The sequence below is a fragment of the Alligator mississippiensis genome, chromosome 1, assembly GCF_030867095.1.
Source record: "Alligator mississippiensis isolate rAllMis1 chromosome 1, rAllMis1, whole genome shotgun sequence".
NCBI classification, from domain to species: Eukaryota; Metazoa; Chordata; order Crocodylia; family Alligatoridae; genus Alligator; species Alligator mississippiensis.
In genome coordinates, this window is record NC_081824.1 from 61,926,657 (window position 1) to 61,945,799 (window position 19,143).

The window sequence follows — 19,143 nt, forward strand, 5'->3', positions numbered from 1 at the left end:
GAGAATGGAGGAAGGAAAAGTAGAGGAATCCTAGCCTACGGCTTACTCTCCCCTGCAGAAAGACCTGCAACTTCTGTGAATGGGCCTAGACCCATCAATGAGACATGATAGAGATCATCTTTGAATCAAAGGATTGCCAGTCACAATGTGTATTTGGATGGCCAGCTAAGTGATACTTAGGGTCACATCTTGACACACTCTCTAGTCTAATAGCTTATTTTGTGTGCAGTCCCTTTGATTTATCACACATACACACAAGTGCCACCACTGCCATTGCTGCCACCAAATATTAACTCAGGTGTAGAAATCACTGATAGTGATGCATTGGAGGCAGTCAAGACACTCAAGAAAACTAGCTTTTGCTTTATGAATTTCAATAAGGTACATCTATGATGATTACAGGACTAATGAAACAATACCTTTTCACTACTGTGACCTTTTTTCTGTGTGCTTAGTTTCCTGTGTTTTTTAAACTTAATCGATAATCTAGCAAATGAGTACCCATTCCAATGAAGCTGTATTTGTTTTTGCTTTGATCTTAAACTGAATAATATAGGACTAGCCCCCCTAGCATATTAATAACCTTCTAGTTTATCTTTAACTGGAGACAATGTGTCATGCTACATGTGATGATGCAGCACACCATCTGCACCCGCTTTTTAAAATCCTAGATCTGCCCAAGGCTGGTTGGGTAGTATGGGAGAGGTCCCAAAGGGGACCTCCACCGCATGAGAAAATCAAGAGGCTTACAGTGCTTTACTGGGAGGCAAAAGACCGTGGCTTCCAGTTCAGTGATTTACAAAGGAGACGGCAAGTTACAGCCATTTGGATTGCAGTATAAGGAAGGCCTCCAGAATAGACCCTGATCTCAGAGCTGGGAATTAGGGTTTGAGGAAGTGTTGCAGGTAACATGGGCAGTCAGGAGCATCCAGACCCAGAGCTTAAGGAGCAGTTGCCTGGTTCTGCTGCACCTGTACAGTCTGAAGTCTTCTTGGAATCTTTCCAGCTTTGGAACAAGCTTTTTTAAAATGCAGATACTAGAACTGTACGTAGCATTACAGATTGGCCTCACTAATATCATGTTGAGTGGCCAAGTCATCTTCCTAGTCCACTATTAATATACCCAGAATCATATTAGCTCTTTTGGTCACTGTATTGCAGCGGGTTTTGGTTTTCCTGTAGCCCTGATTATTTGCATAATGCTTCTATATACAATATACACTATTTATGACACCTGCAGGTAAGGTAGGTAGTCATTTAAATTATGCAAATAACAGCTATTTGCCAAATCCCATTGATTTCAGTATTAATGGCATCATTTAACTGATCTAAACATGCCCAGCATTTTGTGGGATTTTTGTACCTCTCAGCTTTTTGTACTTCATTAACACTGGCTACATGGTTAGCTAGAGCCTGTGCTCAGCCATTCTTATCTCATTAGGACTCCACTGTTATTCGGAGCTTCTTGCCTCTAATAAGACCCCTAAAATTGGCAGGACCCCTTCAGTTTCAGGGTTGTAGCTGGCACAGCATCAGTGACTCTGGTGGAGATGGACTTGAAGAGTTAATTGCCTGTGTTATATGTTGGACAATTTTATGATTGCAATACAAGTTCATTATATGCAGCTTAGACTCTAGACACATTTTTCTTATGTGTTTCTAGGCCATTTACTACTTACACTGAGGCCTGTGGACAGCAGGTTGGGCACCAGATTCCAGTTACCAAGAATATTCTGGCTGCCTAAGCCACGCAGGTTTATTCAGTTTTACTTCAGACCTGGAAAAATATGGTCACTGGTGCTACTGCACCTGCTGCTTCTAAGTTGAGCTACCAATGCCCCAGCCTTTCAGTAGTGTGGTCCAATACAGTTGCATCAGCTCATTTAACCCCTACACCCATTTCTCTTCTGGGAGAAGAGTGCAACAACTGAGTACCTGTGGCAGGCTTCGTGCCCCTGCTGAGGCCACAAAGCCTGCTAGCTTTCAAGGAGAGAGGTGCAGGGGCTTCTGGGTTCTGGGGTCCTGCACCTCTGGCTGCTGACAGGCAAAACTCGTGACATGAGTGCTTGTGAGACTGTCTGTCTTGGGGCACAGGGGGGTGAAAACTGCAGGTCTGCTAGCTGTCAAGGAAATAGGTGCAGGGGGAGTCTGGGTTCTGGGGCCCTGCACCTCTAGCTGCTGACAGGCAAAACTCGTGACATGGGGGCGTGACATTGTGTGTGTGTTAAGGTGCACCCTCACTCAACTGACACCAAGGCAGAAAGAAGGGTAGTTCAAACAATGATGCCTTTTATGCAGTTTTTCCATCCCTCCCCCAGAGCACTGGGATTGGAAGGGACCTCAGGAAAGGATGGCATCACTGGCCAGCTACACGGTCAATAATGAGATCACCCCTCCTTTTCCCCTCTTCCCCCTCCCTCTCCTTATTTCAGTTTCTTTTTCCCTACAGGAAAGTCCAGCTTGAGCTTCTGAACTCAAAACATTTTGAAAATTTCAAAACGTTTTGACTTGCTTCATTTCATTTTGAGGCTGTCTCAAAGCTCTCCATTTTGCTTCGATTTTGCTGTCTGTGCATGTATGTGAAAAAGAGTGATTGTGGGGAAAAAGGTTGGGCAAATCAAAGACAGAAAGGATGAGACAGAGAATCTTATTCTATTTCTTAGGATATATCACCAGTGTCACTATAGTATCCACCAGCTTTCTAGCAGTGTATTAAGTGACGTGACTAACATATGTTACATGTGGTTCATTCTCTCTCTTTTCCCCTTCTGGAGGCTGGGAGGAGGGAAAATTGGATGTACAGCTGTGTTGTCTTTTGGTGAGGTTTAATTTGGGGTTTCTTCAAACACACGTGCTTCTCTGTGTGTGTATATTAGAGGAGGTAAGGTCATAGAGATGCTCTTTGCACTTAGAAAAGAAGGTGGTAAAGCTTGTGATAGTTCTTAAGGAGTTTGTTCCTCAGTCTCAGATTGACCTGAAAGAAACCTCCTCCACAGACAGTCTTTCTCTTTGTTGCAGAAAATTCCACAGCGCCTAAGGAACCTATTTGTTAAACATGATCTTCCTCTGAGGGCTTTGGGTGGTCTTCTAGGGCATGAACACACACAACACTTAGAAAGGTTTAAATGCAGTTGAAACCTGAAACAGACAGACATACAAGCCTGTTAAATTAGCTTAAAGCTGACCAGAATGGTTCAAAAGTACACCAAGAAAATCAAGTACTATTTTGAACTGGTTCAGTGTTATGTGTGGATACCAAGTATTTGGTGACATGGGTCTGGTTGGCCTTCCAGGCATCCCACACTGCATCAATCCTCACCCCTCTTGCCCCACTGCTGCATCTGACCACTCTGATATGCTGCCAGAACCCTACTGCCCCTCTTTTTACCCTTTTGTACTGCTTGTTCAATATAAGTTACCTTTCTAACCAGCCACATCATAACTTTCTACTTGACCCCATCCCCAGGATTCCAAGAGTATGGGTACAACCACTCCCTTGTATTTGCCTACTGTGAGGCATGCTAGGCTGGGTGCTCACTCACACGTCTTGAGTCAGAGCCATAGTACACAATTGTAAAGTGGTTCCTATGTGATGACATTTGGGAATGGATCAATTGTTACATGCAGCTCCACCCTTATATGTATGCTGGACCCTGACAATTGTATACCCTGAAGATACGACTAAGACCCTAGACTTGCCTTGATATTCTATGGGAAGACAGTACAGAGAGAGCAGGACAGATGTAATGTTCTCACAGCATTCTGTACTACTTGGGGTTCCACAAAGGCTGTTACTTTCATGGCCAGGTATATCATATTGCTGTAGGCCACAGCAGGGGTGACACATAGTGGGTGCACATCAGTGCATGTGCACCCCCTGCACGTGGCAGTGCACCCCCTGCAAAAAGTGGCGGTGGCGCCTGCGGTTGCCACTTGCCACCCCACTTGCCATTCCTGATCACCCCTGGCCACTGCTGACGCTGCCGGTGGCATCTGTGGGTGGTTGCCGACCCATGGTCGGAGCTTGCCAGCCCCTCCCCCCTCCAGACAGTGCTGGCAGCATCTGCGGGAGCTCCCTCCTCACCGCTGCTGGGCTCCCGCAGCTGTCAGTGCAGCCATGCCCCCCCAGCTGCCAGGGGCACCTGCTATTCATGGACCACAGTAGAGATGAAAAAATATATGAATACCTGAAGACAGATCATCTTCTGCCAAGATAGGATAGAATCATTTAGCTAACCTGAAATTAGATGTTATTACTCTTGGATGCTGCTCTACAAAAGTTTAGTAAGGAATTCAGAAACAGTTCTAAACTACAGTCTGAATTGACTGATTTCAACAAAAAAAGTCACTGCATCATGGATGTAAACTCTTCAAAGTACTTTCTTTTCCCCACTAGCATTATCTCTCTCTTGCCTGGACTCACCTCTTCATCAACTGTTTTTCATCCTTGAGCTGCCCTCTTGTAAACACCGGGTACCTTAGGGGTAGTGGAATGGTCCAATGTCTTGAAAGGACAATGTGTATTCTGCAGTTTGCCATTCTGGGTCATGTCCAAATGAGCATGGACATTTGTTCCCCCAGGGACAAGTAGCATTAGCACACCTTGTTACCCTGAGTGTGGTAGGGGAGGCTAGGGCCAGTAATTGTGCTGGCCCCAGAAGCCTTATCGGGGCCTCTGGGAGCCTCAGGGAGTTGCAGCCACAGCGCTCCTGCAGCTGGGAGCCTAGCTAGAAGCCAGAATTCGACTCTAGCTGGCCAGGTTCCAGTTTTCGGCAATGTGTGCTGCCGCCATGTGCACCACCCCTTTTTTTTTGGCATGAGTATTTTTGACCCCGGGATCTCCTGGGGTCAACCACCCCCCACACTGAAAGGTAGCAGCATGGGGAACACCTGCATGTACAATGTGTGGTGCTACAGCCAGTTTTGCGGCACTATATGCCACACATCTGTGCTCATCTGAACACAGCCCCGGAGTCCATGTCTTTTTCCTTGCTCACCTGTTGGCTACATGTAGATAATGAGGACTGTCACGGCGGGGTCCTCGCGGAGGGCCGTGATCTCCTTGAGGCCCTCTCACCGCACTACTTCGGCCCGAGGGCACCCTCCATTCTCGCCCGCCACGTCTTGCTGGAATATGTAATAGGGAGGCTGCCTTGTGTTTCCTCGGGCACGTAAGCTCCTGGACCCCTTGTGGGTCGCCCCGTACGATGGGTGCTACTCAAGCACCCCAGCCTTATGGGCTGTGCATGGCTCCTACCAGCCCCTAATACCACGCCCCAAGCCTTGCAGATGTAATAGATGTTGTTAGGTCTGTACGCCCGCTTCCTGGGCCGCCTCTAAAGTGTAGCCCATGCTGGGCACTCTCTTTCGCACCCAGCCTCTCACTGGGACTCTCCTGATGGTGCGGTCCCGCTCAGGGACTCCCTAGCGGGCCCTGGCCCTTCCGGCCAACCGCATGGGTACCCTCTCTGACCCCAGCTCACCGCGCTGCTACTCCCCGTCTTCTCAGGGGCAACCGCAGCGCCCTGCCTCGGTCTGAGGGGTGTTGCCGCACTAGCCTGCGGCCAGGCTCGCTATGCCCGTCTCGGGCTCCTCGATATGGCCCCTCTAGGGCTCGCCGTGCCCCCACGGGGCTTCTCAATCATATACAATGGCGCTCCCCCTCTTTGGGGCTCGCCGTGCCCCCACGGGGCTTCCCAATCATATACTATGGCGCTCCCCCTCTTTGGGGCTCGCCGTGCCCCCACGGGGCTTCTCAATCAGATCACCCCTCTCCCTGGGGCTGGGGTCTATGTACCCCGCACGCAATCCGGGGTCTCGGTCCCCCGTCTGCAACCTACCGGTTGCGCCCGCGACCCACTGGCCGCGCTCCTCGCCGCCAGTTGCTCACGCACTGGCATGCAAGCTGCGCCTTCCCTGGCGCTATGACAATAATGCGCCCTTGTGGCTCTAGGGCACCCCACACTTATGGGGTCCCTATGATTGAGGCCTCCTCCAACCCCTACAGCCTCACCCAAGCCTCCGGGTGTAATAACAAAGTCAAACAAACTCAAGCCTCCTGGCTGTAACACAAACCTAAAGCCCCCTGGCTAAACCTTTAGTGCCCAATCCTCTCAGGGCTATCATGAGCTGTACTCGCCCGTCAGGCTTCTCCCCATATCTCAGCTGAGGGAGCTCCTGCCTCTCCGGCTGCTGGCAGAGAACTGCCAGCCTGGCCTCAGCTCTGAGCTTTATAAGGGCCAGGCCCTGCCTCCTACCGGCAGCTGGTTCCCCTTGGTTGCTCCGGCAACCCACAGCTGCGCTCATTACCTGAGCAACCCTCAGCTGGGCTCGTTATGTCAGGCCAGGGCGCGCTCACTCGCTCCCTGGTAGTTTCTCCTTTCTAGGAGCAGGGGCACCAAGGTGCCCTGCGACAAGGACTAGAGAAAAAAAATTAATCTCCTAGGACTGCTCAAGTCAGGGCCTGAGAGGTAAAGGTACATTTTCCCATCATTATTTTCTGAATGAGTCTTGCCTGGAAGGACTTAAACCATTTCAGTGCATTCCCCTACACCATTCTCATGGAAAACAGAAATACTTGGGATCAACGTTCTTAAATGCTGCAGAGAGATCCAGGATGATGAAACAATAGATCATCCATCAGTACTCCTTAAGTGTTTTTGAACCTGTAATCTTTACATGCATCTAGACTGTACTGGGTCTAGAGTATTAGCTGTAGGTAGATGAGCTTGTAGTTAGATTTTGTCTATCTTCTCTATGAGCTTGCTCAAGAATAGAAGGTTTGATACTGGATGGTAGTTGGCTAGAAACAGTGTGCTGAGTGCGTGTTTCTTCAGTATTGGCTGTGCTATTACATAGCTGAGGGAAGAAGGGAAGAATCCTCCTCTGAATGAATCATCTCAGTCTTTCTATTTCTGTTTCTTAAGTTACTGACAATTTACTTTCATGAATTAAGAAAGGCATGACTGGATTCTTAGATTTAATAGCAGCCTTCAACTACCTGAAGGGTGGTTACAAAGAGGATGGAGCTAGTCTGTTCTCAGAGGTAGCAGATGACAAAACTAGGAGCAATGGTCTTAAGTTGCTGCAAGGGAAGTTCAGGTTAGATAAGGAAAAACTTTCTTACAAGGAGGGCAGTAAAGCACTAGAACAGGTTACCCAGAGAAGTTGTGGAATCTCCATCCTCAAGAGATTTTTAAGAACTGGCTAAAGAAAGCCTTGGCTGGGATGACATAGTTGGGGATGGTACTGCTTTGAGCAGGAAATTGTATTAGATGACCTCCTGAGGTCCCTTCCAGCCCTAATTTTCTATGAATTTTCTATGATTTCAGATCAAGGATCCTTTAGGACAGCCAATCCATCTGTAAGTATGAGTATGCTTACCTCTAAGAGGGTGTGCAGGCTGTGTTTTGAAGTGGCTTTCTCAAATTCATATAATTCTGTGAACTAGGACAACTGTTCTTTATAGTGCTTATTGCTGGGTCCTATTGTGTGCTATAGGCACTTAGTACTGATGATGAAGCAGTTTATCATCTTGGATAGCTCCTAAGAGTTGGTTATGACAGATTCAATAGCTCCCAATAAAATTTAGGGTAGAACAATAAAGGAATTAGTAGATGTCACAATCACAGGCTGTCATTTTTAAGGGGTTTAGAGGACTTCTTGGCATCCCAGTAACTGAAACATTCCATTATGATGTAAATTCATAAATTTCAATGCTATAAGGAACCATGATGATCATGTAGTCTGACTTTCTGCATAACACAGCCCAAAGAATCTTATCTCACTCAGGAAGGTATAGACCAGTAACATATGTGATATATTGATAGATCAGATAATGAAACAGTTACTAACAGTCAACATGGATTTGATAAATATAAGTCATACCATAATATTTCTTTGATAAAAGCTATGCAATGGCCTTTATACTGGAAATAATATTCCATTGTAGGGTAATGATGTGTATTCAATGTGATTATTAAAAATTGGATATAAAATTGGAACACAATTAAATACAGAGTAATTATTGATAGTTCAATTAATTCACTATAAAATTGGAAGGATGCATTGAATAGGATCCTAAAGGATCCATTCCAGATCATTGTTTCATTAACAGTCATTCTAGATGATAGAAGAGAAAGTCATGCTCATCAGGTTGTATACATTCAAAAATTCAAATTCAGGTGAAAAGCTGGGAAAGATTATGAAATTCTTGGAAAGCAGGAACAGAATATATTAACATTTTGATAAATTGCTGAAATGGGCAGATAAGTAACTTTATTTGTGGTTGGATTTCCCTTTTATGGGGCTGTTTTTCAGTCCTGGGCACCTCAGTCTCCAGGAACCTCTTCGCCATCACTGTAGCTGCTATTATATATATTATACATACACATATATATACACACACTCATCAGGGACATAGACCTAGCTCAAAACTAGAGCTGGGAGGATCTGCGGGTACTCTTCCAGCACAATGTTGTCTATTAGGTCCCCTCCTCGTTGGTCTCTGGAGCCAGATTCTAGATGTGCCATACACTGCAACTATGTAGGGTTAAAAATATAACACTTGAGGAGCAAACAGACATCATCATTCCATTTACATATATAAACATTTATAGTTGTAGCTCATGGACATGCAGACATCTTACTGGCAGGTAAAATGCACAGGACTTCACTGTGAATCAGCTGCTCCAGGTAACTGTTCTGTGTATGTTCTTACCCTACATATATTTAGAGGAAGTTAAACTGTGGTAGCATAGCTGTCAGCGCAAGGAGGGTAAGCTACTTTGGTTTAGCTGCCCCTAAGATTTTAGTCTGCGGAGTAAGAACATGCACAGAGGCAGTTACCATGGAGCAGCTGATACACAGAAAAACCTCACCCCTTTTTATCCCACGATAAATCATTTATGTGATTATACCCATAATTTCTGAGTATGCTGGTATATCACTGAGATAAAGAAGAGAAGTTTGAAGCAAATGGATTTTAAACAATATAAAATGGATATGATGGACTTTCTTTCAACTGTTAACCTTTGAATTCAAAGCTAAGCATGTTAGAATAATTAAATTTATGTTTCTGGGTCAGAATTTTGAGTTTCAGATTTTATTTTATTTTTTTGCTGTCAGCATACCTATGTCTTTTCTGGCTGGTAAAGTATAAAGCAAACTGACTACTACTAACTCCAGAAGTAGTCAGGGAAACATATAAACAGTAGAGTACAATTCATCCCTGGTATATGCATCTGCCACTTTAATCCTTTGAAAAGCCTTTTACTTGGCATGCAAGTCTACAATTCATTTGAAAAAGTGCACAGCCCTGATCTATCTTTTGTTTGCAGGAAAGCTTGCAAAGGCAAATGTTGAGCTAAAAATGCACTGGAAAGTGGCCAGTGCAACTATTTGCTACTATCACCTAAAAATATACAGTCACCAAATGTCACAATCCAGGACCAGCTGAGTAACCCCAGGGAGCAACATGCCACCAGCTGTTAACAGAACCATTTAAAATGTGGCCCAGGAAACAACTTTCCTAGAAATTAAGGGTGTCCTTGCATGCAAACCAGATAGCGACAGCAACCACAAGGCTTTCCCAAAATTCTTTGCTTCAGGTTAAATGATCCTTCTTCTTTGCCAGCAGTTACATCTTATCCTGTATAGTTTCTCCAGAGTGTAAAGTGCATTGTCAACCCAGATGGTATCCGTTCTATCCCACAAACCAGCTCCAGATCAAGTTAGAGAATGTTAATGATTTTTGATAGATCACCACCATTCAGACGTTCTCTCTGGGCAGCTGCCTCTGTACACAGAAATGAGGATACGTTATACATCTCCCTCTCACCCCAGAATCCATGAATGAAGATAGGCTAAGGGTTTATCTACACTGCAGTCAGAGGTGTGTTTGCAGCATGCTTGAACGTACCTGAGGTAGCTTTAGTTTAGCTACCAGGACCAGGAGCTCTGGTACCAATGGCAACAAAGCTGTGGTAGCATAAGTTTCAGCATAACTGAGCCACTATAGCTATTACTTAGAAGTGTACATCCCACGCTGAAACTTGTACTGCCATTGCTTTGGCCTGTGTGTCTGGTACCAGCAGCAGAAAGATTAAAACCAACTCTGGTATGTGTGTTGCAATCATACCTCCATTTCAATATAAATGCACCCTAGGAGCATTAACAAAAACGGGCAACTCCTGTGATTTGGACTCATGTCCACTATGACACTGAAAGATGTACAGCATCTAAGGACACTCCTGAAAGCTTGCTGACATCACTTTTGAAGAAATAAGCTCACTGTCCACTCTAAAGCCTACCATAGTACAGACAGTTCTTTGGATCCATAGGGGAAATAACAAAAGGCTAGATTCTCAAATGGGCTTAGACATGCTTATGTAACCCAGAAGACACAAACATATTGGATGCAATGTTTAAGTGCTATTGGTATTTGCACACACACACACACACACCCATGCACACCTAACTGTATAGGGATAAAAGTAATCTTGTTACTAAAGTTCTTTGTTTCAGGGTATGGACAACTTCATGACATCGCTGAACAGTTAGATGCCTCTCTCTTATCTAAATCCTGTCAGTAAATTTCATTAAAACGTTATTCTTTCACCAATGTCATCTAGGGGGACATGGTAGGCATGTTCAGAGCATACCTAATCACACAGCAGAGAGTTGGCGGAGGCAGCCTCCTTTCATCCACTATCCCAGTGATTGAGGCACTCATCCAGGATGTGGAAGATCCAGGTTCTAATCTCTCTTTTGCCTGAGAAGATTAGTACCACATCTCCTTGTCTGCAAATAAATAATACCCTAATGACCAAACTACAGGATAGTCTGTGATGTGATCGTTTCAGTCCCTCTGCTGAAACTATTCCACTTTGTATGTACTTCATTCATTGGAGTAATGAAATCTGAACGCCCCCTTTCTCCCTTAGTATTGTGAGCATCAGTCTAAGGTCACTCTCATTCCCTCAGTAGCCCAATGAACGTTCAGTTTGCAGGGACTAACTAGAAGAGCTCTAGTAGAAGAAAATGTGAGAGTTCCCATACCAGAATATGCTATCCTGATGGTCAGGGCAGCCAGAGGAATACATAGAAAATGTTCTGGGTGATGCCCAAACTGCTACAGACTGGTTAAAAAGGAAACTGTTGGGACCATCCCCAAAATAACCCCTCTCAGGTTTTGATAAAAAAACCACGTAGGCAGGAGACGGTTTCAGGTTATGACCCATGTGGAGACTAGCATTTAAGTCCAAGATGGGTCACCCTGACTTCACTCCTTGGTATTTCCCACCAGCCAACTTAGGTGACTCCTCACTCAGAATCAGATTCATGAAAGCCAGCATGTTGGAGGTAAGTGCCTGAGCATAGCGAATCCCACCACACATTAGGGCACTTACAACTCAAGCACTGGAACACTTCACAAGTCCCTGGTATTGCACTTTTGTTTCCTAAGGTAGAGAAACAAAAGGCATGTTGATAAGACATGATAACGAGTACCCAGCCCAATAACAACAGTACATAATGCGTTGTTATTTTTGCCTCCTAAAGCACAGTTTTGTATCATGGATACAACGCTGTCAAAAGGTATTTCTAAAGATGAATTCATGGAACTCACTGCATTTCTTGACGTTGGCTTGAATACCTAGTTGACCCTTAACACAGGCAGCTCTCATTCTGTTTCTTTCATCTATCCACATATTCTTCATCATAGAGAATACTCTTTCCATTGGAGGATGGCACACAAGCACAGTTAGTACATGCTCCACTATCTTCAGAAGAGCAATTGGAGAAAAAAAAATGATTCACTTTTATTCCCCTTGTTTTATGTCCTGGAGCTTTAGAATTACTTCAATAAAGCACACAAAAATTCATGTACAATGCTTCTTCATCCAGGTCTGCTACATTTACAGATTTGACACAGTTTATGGGGTCTTGAAATAGAAGTCGAGTATGAACTCTGTACTCTTTGTTTAAAAGGGGAACCATTTCTCTGAGTATTCAGTGCTCCACTTCTGCACACATAGGGCATCAGATTCAAATGCAGTTTGAAACACAGTAGGCAACTTCGTTAAATTCCGATTCACTGTAACACCAAAGAAGTTGTCTCACAGCCTCTTCTTCAAATAGTCTCTTGGCTTCCATCACTTCATGTACATCCGTGGTCCAAGTTGCATCACTTTCAAGTGCTTTGATTCCTTTGTGATAAACATTCCTAAAACTCTGCACAAAGTACAAATAGCATTCAGGAAGGAGATGTTTCTCACTTGTCAACTCTTATTCTTGGTCACTGGTGAAGTCCTATATCAGTGGGTGGGTATTTTCTTGCCCTTGTGAAATGAAGTACATTTTCACAGCTTTCCAGCATTTCAAAAGCCTTTTGATAGTTGTTCGAAGTGACAGACACCTCCCTGGAATATGTTGCAGAAGATAATTGTGTACTTTCTCCTGGAAGAAAGCCTGGAATTCTTTCACCTTCTTAGCAAAGTCTGAAACCTCGTTATAAATTTTCATGGTCAAACTTTCCACCTCATACTTTGTCTGCTTACATACCTGATTAAGTGTGGTATGCTGCACATGGGTATTACTGTTTGCATGCAGTAAATTAAACTGCAATATTTTTAAATTACAAAGTACAGAATTATTTTTCCTATAATTAACTGACCTTTTGTCAACAAAGGACACTATGTTTTCCATATTCAAAAGCCAGGGTAGATATGCACTTTTTTGATTAAGTGCATATATAGGGAGAGAGAACACAAGCTTTCATAAACAAAAGTTTACTTCATCAGATGCTGTGAAAGGGTATGTAGAAAGCAAGGCATAAGGAGGAGACAGAAATTAGAATACAAAAGACAAGGGAGGGGAGAGATCAAGCCACTGTCACTCAAAAATTGTATGTATTTAATTGATTTATAGCACTGCCATTCTTACACAATCTTTGTAAAAATCAAGCCAACCTTTTCCAAAAGCAATGGATGGTGAAAATACTATATAACTAATAGGTAATATTTAATATTGCTTTTACTTGAAGTGTCAGTGGCTACACAATGTGACTTTTTGCCTGTAAGATCATTTAACAGTAACTCAGCTGAATAGGGTGCCAAAACATTTTCCACAACAGTCTCAGATTTTGTCCCCCTGCAAATAATTTTTTTCCTTAGCTTTGAGTCTGAAAGTATTTAAGCAGTCAGCTTCATCTTACAGGCAAGAAATGAATAGCTGTGATGATGCATAACTGTATGGCATGCATAAGTGGGTACAGCGGCAATGACAGTAGTCTTCCCAGAATTGTTGTTGAGTCTGGAATATTTAGCTACATTACTACTAGCTTTCTTCAGCCTTATTGACAATTGATCTTACTGTGTATCCATGTGTTTTCTCAGTGCCAGTGCCTTCTCTTTTAACAGAAAATGACTTTAGACATGTGATGTATTGAACCATTCTTGTATCATTATGTTTTGCAAGACAGACTGTGAATTCAGACTCTGAGAGCTACTTGTCCCTGAAAGAATAGTCCTTTTCCTGTTTCTTACTTGGAGTGTTGCAGACAACCTTTGCTCCTGCAGCCAAAAAGAGAGACATGACAGTTTGGGACCTGGCTGGGTGAGCCCAGAACAGCAGAGTAAGGAAGCTCTTGAGAAGCCAGGAAAGGGCAGTGACAGCGGCAGCAACCACACACAGTAGCACTGGGGAGCCAGAGGAGAAACGTGGCAATTTGGGAATGAGGCTGCTGACTAGATCACTAGACCCAGAGCTTCTGAGAAGCTCCTGAGAAACCAGAAAGGAGCAGCATCAGGCTGGGATGGGGAGAGGAGAGAAACCTCTGAAAATTGGGCTGAGAAGCAGCTGAAGCTGGGGCTTCAGGGAGTCTGGTAATGAGCAAACTATTTTGTCCAAAATCCCCAATTAAAACTGAAAATAAGAACAGATGCTGTTCCTACAAGGATTCAAAATCAGCAGTTGAGACAGTCCAGTTAAAATAGGGACGAATAACAGCTCTGTAATTGTTAATCACCTGGCCATACTAGCCTTGGGTTTGGCTTTGGCCTTCCCCTACTTTGCTAATCCTCACTTCCAAGTACTGCTGAAGCAATTTGTTGCACTAATTTGTATGTGCAAGGGCAGCTCAACAGTAATGTTGTTTGGATTCATTCTACAATTTTTTTAAAAACAACTTCTAACTACAGAGGAACAGAAAGTGGACTTGAAATACAACAGTGATTGTCACCTTGAGTGCTGCGGCATCCTGGGGTACAGTGAGCTCCTTTTGAGAGTATAGGATTCCACCTAATATTAGCAACATTAGATGTGCAAATACCTATACATAATTCATAAGATAAACCCAGAGATTTCAAGTAGGAATCCAGTGTCAAAAACATTTCGACTTGCAAAAGAACTGTTTTGTTATTTTTCCATTGTCAAAAAGGAAGTGAAAGCTGAGAGCTGGAATTTTCCAAGGTCTTGAAAAGGGATGCCTTTAGTCTAAAAAAGTTCTGAATCACTGAAATAGAAGTACAATGATTACATCAATAAAGACAATGCAACTACCAACATTCCAGTTGTCATAAAGACACAGGCTGGGCAAACTCCAGACGGAGCTCCCTCCACTCCCTTCCCCACCCTCCCATCCTGAAGACAGCACTGGGGTGGGGCTGTGTTGCATCAGCTGAGCCCTGGTCCCAGCCAGGGACTGACTGAAGTTAATGAAGGCACTCTGCTTTGGAGTACTTCTTCTGAAACCTCATGTAATAAGGATTACTCAGAAGCACTGCTGAGCACTTTAAAAGTGACAAGTGATCAGTTACTTTTAAAGTGCTCCATAGCCATGCACTTCTGTCAGGGCATGGCTATAGAGCACTTTCAGGGGGCCAACTGTGTGACCAAGCATCACTTCTGTCAGCACCCTCTGTCTATATTGTTTTGTATCTCTTGTATCCAAATGAAAGCTGATCTCCCCATGAACACACTTGCTGCCCTGGAGGACCACCTTCACACATGATGAGCCCTCCCTGATGACAGCTTGCTAGACAGACAGCTCCCCCATCACAGCTATTTATCTAGCTGTGGACAGTGATGGGAGTGGTGGACCTGGTACCCTGCTGTCCCTCCTTGTGCCCAGTGAAAACTCTGGTGGGATCTGCCTTGAGATCCTGTCTGGGAAGGCACTGTACATGTGGATAGTTAAAATGTATCATGCCTGTGTGCTTGCTGCCCATTCTGACCTGACTTGGAGGTGGTGCCTAGTGGTAGCAACACCAGAGCAAGCCTGCCTGGCCTAGTGCCCCTGTACAAGCTACCCATCACCAAGAAAACTGGTGATCTACAGTGGTGGGCTCTTGCAGAAGTCCCCAGCCACCTTTGTCCTCCACTTAGACACAGAAATGGCAATGGACTGCCCTTTCTGTAAGGAGGTGATGGAGCAAACTTTTCCATGTCTTCCTGGACTGCCCCAGCTGATGCTGCTCTTTGCTGCTCTCAGTGCTCTCTTTGGAGCCCTCTCAGATGCTTTACATCTTCTTTATCCTGTACTGATTGGCCAAGTGGAGTGTGATCTGGCTGGCCAATTTCCTGCTGGGCAAAGACCAAGATGGTGACCCTGAATAGCCTCAGAAATTGGCTTGCAGGGGCTAGCTCTGACAACACCCTCCAATTCTTCTACTTTTTGCTCCAGGTATGTGTCCCATTTGCATTTGGACACTTTTCAACAAAATGAAGACCAACTGGTGTCATACTGGGCCACTGACAGGACGCTCTGCAAGGTGAAAGATAAGACAGCTAGTCCTAAATGTGTTTTAGTCCGCGAAAGGGTATTGCAGTGGAAGGCGATTCAATCTCTTGTAATACAGTGTTTTTGTTGCTGACAAGCATTTCATGCTCAACTCTGGGAGGACTACTTGTTTTTGAACTTTTACCTTCTGTTTTTAATATTTTCATAATGAAGATGCGTGACAGGGGGCAAACTTGAGGCAAGATCACAAATTGGCCTGCCCACCTGCCTAGGGCAGTCTGCCCTGATTCGCCTGCCATGACTTGAATGTTAACATTATTTATTACGTGGGAGGCTGCCCTTATACTACCCCGATGCCAGGGGGTGCTACATGGCTCTGAACCTGCTCTACACCATGGCCCATGTGATGGGCAAGTTTGTCTTTACCCTGAAATAAAATAGTTTTCTGTAGTATACTGTTAACTATAATTTAGATTATTAAATAGTATTAGCTTTGTAGCTAAACACTAGGCATGACCTGTGGCCTAGTAATGTTGCTGACCACAAGACAGAATGATCTCTAAGCCAGCCATTTTCTTATGTCAAGTGCCTTAACCATTTTGTTAGAAAAAGCAGAAATTAAGTCTGTGTACTGGGTACCAGCTGCAGCTAGGAGTGAGATAAGGGGGGCCCAGAGGGAAGAAGATGGTACAGCAGAGCACAGGGAAACAGATTGGAATGTATAAGATAACACTAACTTTTTCCTCTGGAAAAGTACTGAGATTTGTAATGCACCATGTAAGGAGATGATTAACATAAGTATTGCATATTCAATAACCTTGTAGTTTCTTTGTTAGAAAATGTATATAAGACTGCCTCACCCTTAAGTCGCGGCCATTTTACCTCTTTGCTGTTTTATGGTCTTTACTCGAGTAAATAAACTGCAGTTACCCCTTCACCCGTGTTGTCTGGTCTCTAAGCCTGCTAGACAATGAACACCAGGGAGTTTTCTCCCACGACACCCATGCCTCACAGATGGCATCCAGATCCATATTGCTCCCTGGTTTGAGGCTGGGGAAAACTCAGTCCTTTGTTAGCCTCATTCACACACTCATTCATGCTACCCCCCCACCCCTCACAGGGGCTTCTTGCATACTGTCCATCACTGGGCCACTCTCTACTGCTCTTGCTCCCCTTGAGCAACCCCTTTGGGCCTTCGGGCTTAGCTACTCTTTCCCTGGCACTACCATGCAGCAACTTCAGCTCCCTTGAGGTCACCTACTCTGCGTGGTGTAACTTTGTGCTGACACTGAGCTGCTTCTGCCCCAAGTCCCTCACCGGGCAACTAATTTCACATACACTTGGGGTTGGCCCATGTACCACCCTTCAAGCCGCTCAAACAGCCATGCTCAGTACACCCCAGGTGCAGCCCTTCAGACCACCCTCAGCAGCTCTACTTCACACCCCCACACACTCAGTCCTTCAGGCACCCCTTATTGCATCCTACTCTAAGTAAGCCCTTACACTACATCCAACAAGCTACCCCCTCTGGGGCCCCTGGGATCTCACATCCCTACTTGGCTCAGATGTCTCAATATTAATGTGCCTGGCCCAGCTTGCTCCCACTACTCACAAAATTACCCATTCGATGGTGGGGGCAGGGGTTAAGGCACCCCTACCTGCCTTTCACCAGGAAGGTTCGCAGTCCTGGCATTTAATTGAGACTGCCCTGCCACAGGCCGTCCCACCATGCCTTCCTACCTTGGCAGGGTGTAGTTTTGGTGATGCCCAGGATCAGAAGCCTCCAAACCATCCCCATAGCTCCTTACCTCCAAGATGTTCCTGAGCCATAGCTCAGCAGGCTGATGTTTCTCTCTCAGTGGCTGGCTGCAAAATGCTGCCTCACCCTGTAAGAACTGGGTCCTAACATGGCCATCCTAATCATGCACTTGCTGGTTGCCTGCCTCCAACCCTTAAAGTGACAAGTCCCCTCTTGTGCACTGCCACAAGATGTAAAAGGTAAAAAACAAAAAAGTCTCTCTCTCCCTCACACACACACATTTCTAACATTTACTTCTGTGTTGATCTCTCTCCCTGTCTCAAAATGAAGAAGCCATTAACTTACAGCAGACTCAGGAAACACTGGGTCTAAGACACTTCCCTCTTAGACTTTGTTCTTCCCTGTTGCTCATGGAAAATAACTTTACCTGAGAGGAGGAAGTACATTACTGCAGCCCTTGAAAGCAAGTTAGCCGATTCTTCCTTTGAATATGACAGCTACTCTCGCCAGTGATTAATGGGGTCAGGGCCAAGATTTCACATACTCTTCACTCTTTTTCGCTCACCCCTGTGTACTGGCTCAGAGTAGGGCATATCCAGGGACATGGTGGTCTAGTCTGCATGGCACCTGGACCCAAGGTTTTGGTAGGCTAAACAAATAGCAGTGGGCTTACTTCCCCTTCCTCCTCCACTTGGCTAAATAAAATTAGTGAAGATCAAAAGATAGTAATTTTAATTAAATAAATCTTCTCTGAAAAATAATTGAATGAATGTGTGCTGGTGCATTAATGTGAATCAGTGACAGAGATTATATCCTCATAACATGGAATGTGATGTGTGAATATAGAAGATAGTGCCTGGTACTACTCAACATGCAAGTTGACAGATTTTTCTCTTGTGTGCACAGCCATCATTGTTACATCTTTTACACAAAATACTGTGAAATGCACTACATATTTATTGTACCTTCAGTTCTTTTTAAAATTATGGGACTTATTCATCTAATTCAGCATCCACAGTTCATCCATTTGTGTCAATTGGAGAAGACCATTCTGATTAATTCCATCATTGTTCGTTTGCTATTAGATGAGCAAAAGCCAAAGCATGTCAGATATTTTGCTAAATATGGAGGTCCTATAGTAAATGGACTAGCTTTGAAACAATGGTGCTGTACTTAGATTTTTTCATGCCATTGTTTCACTTAATGTATTGAAATGTCATTATGTTGGGTTTTATTTTCTGTTCTAACACTAAAAAAAAAAATGACCATCCACCATTAACTGATTAAATAGAGAGTGTAATGAATCCTGCAGTGCTCTAGCTATATTTATAGGGTTTGTTTCTCCATGGTAGCTTCATCAACTTCAGTAGAGCTATATTCATTTACAGCAGCTGAGAATAATGTTTGTATACATCAGTTGTGCTCAACCTCCAGCCCACAGGGCTGTGTCAGCCAGCCTGTGCATCTGGAAATTTGGCAGAGGGAAGAAGCAACAGCAATAATTGCTGTAGCACCCAGAACTGCAGCAATTAACACTGCTCTGACTCCCCTGAGGCCAAGTTTCCAGGCCCATGGGGAGTCCCATGGACCAGACGACACATCCCCATATGCTAATATGATGTGGTACGTGGGGCGTTCTGGCACA

The 19,143-nt window shown here is 44.5% G+C and overlaps 1 long non-coding RNA gene across 2 annotated transcripts; it reads right to left on the reverse strand.

The window, feature by feature from the left end:
* Positions 1-1,832: 1,832 nt before the first annotated feature.
* On the reverse strand, positions 1,833-18,183 carry LOC109285482 (uncharacterized). Of its 2 annotated transcripts, XR_002093234.2 has the most exons (4): positions 17,548-18,183; positions 6,076-9,796; positions 4,188-5,127; positions 1,833-3,138 (listed from the first exon to the last, which is right to left on the reverse strand). It is a non-coding gene; the product is annotated as an uncharacterized LOC109285482 (long non-coding RNA). The 2 variants fall into 2 exon arrangements; XR_009463449.1 differs by having other exon boundaries at positions 4,188-9,796.
* Between the last annotated feature and the right edge of the window lie 960 nt (positions 18,184-19,143).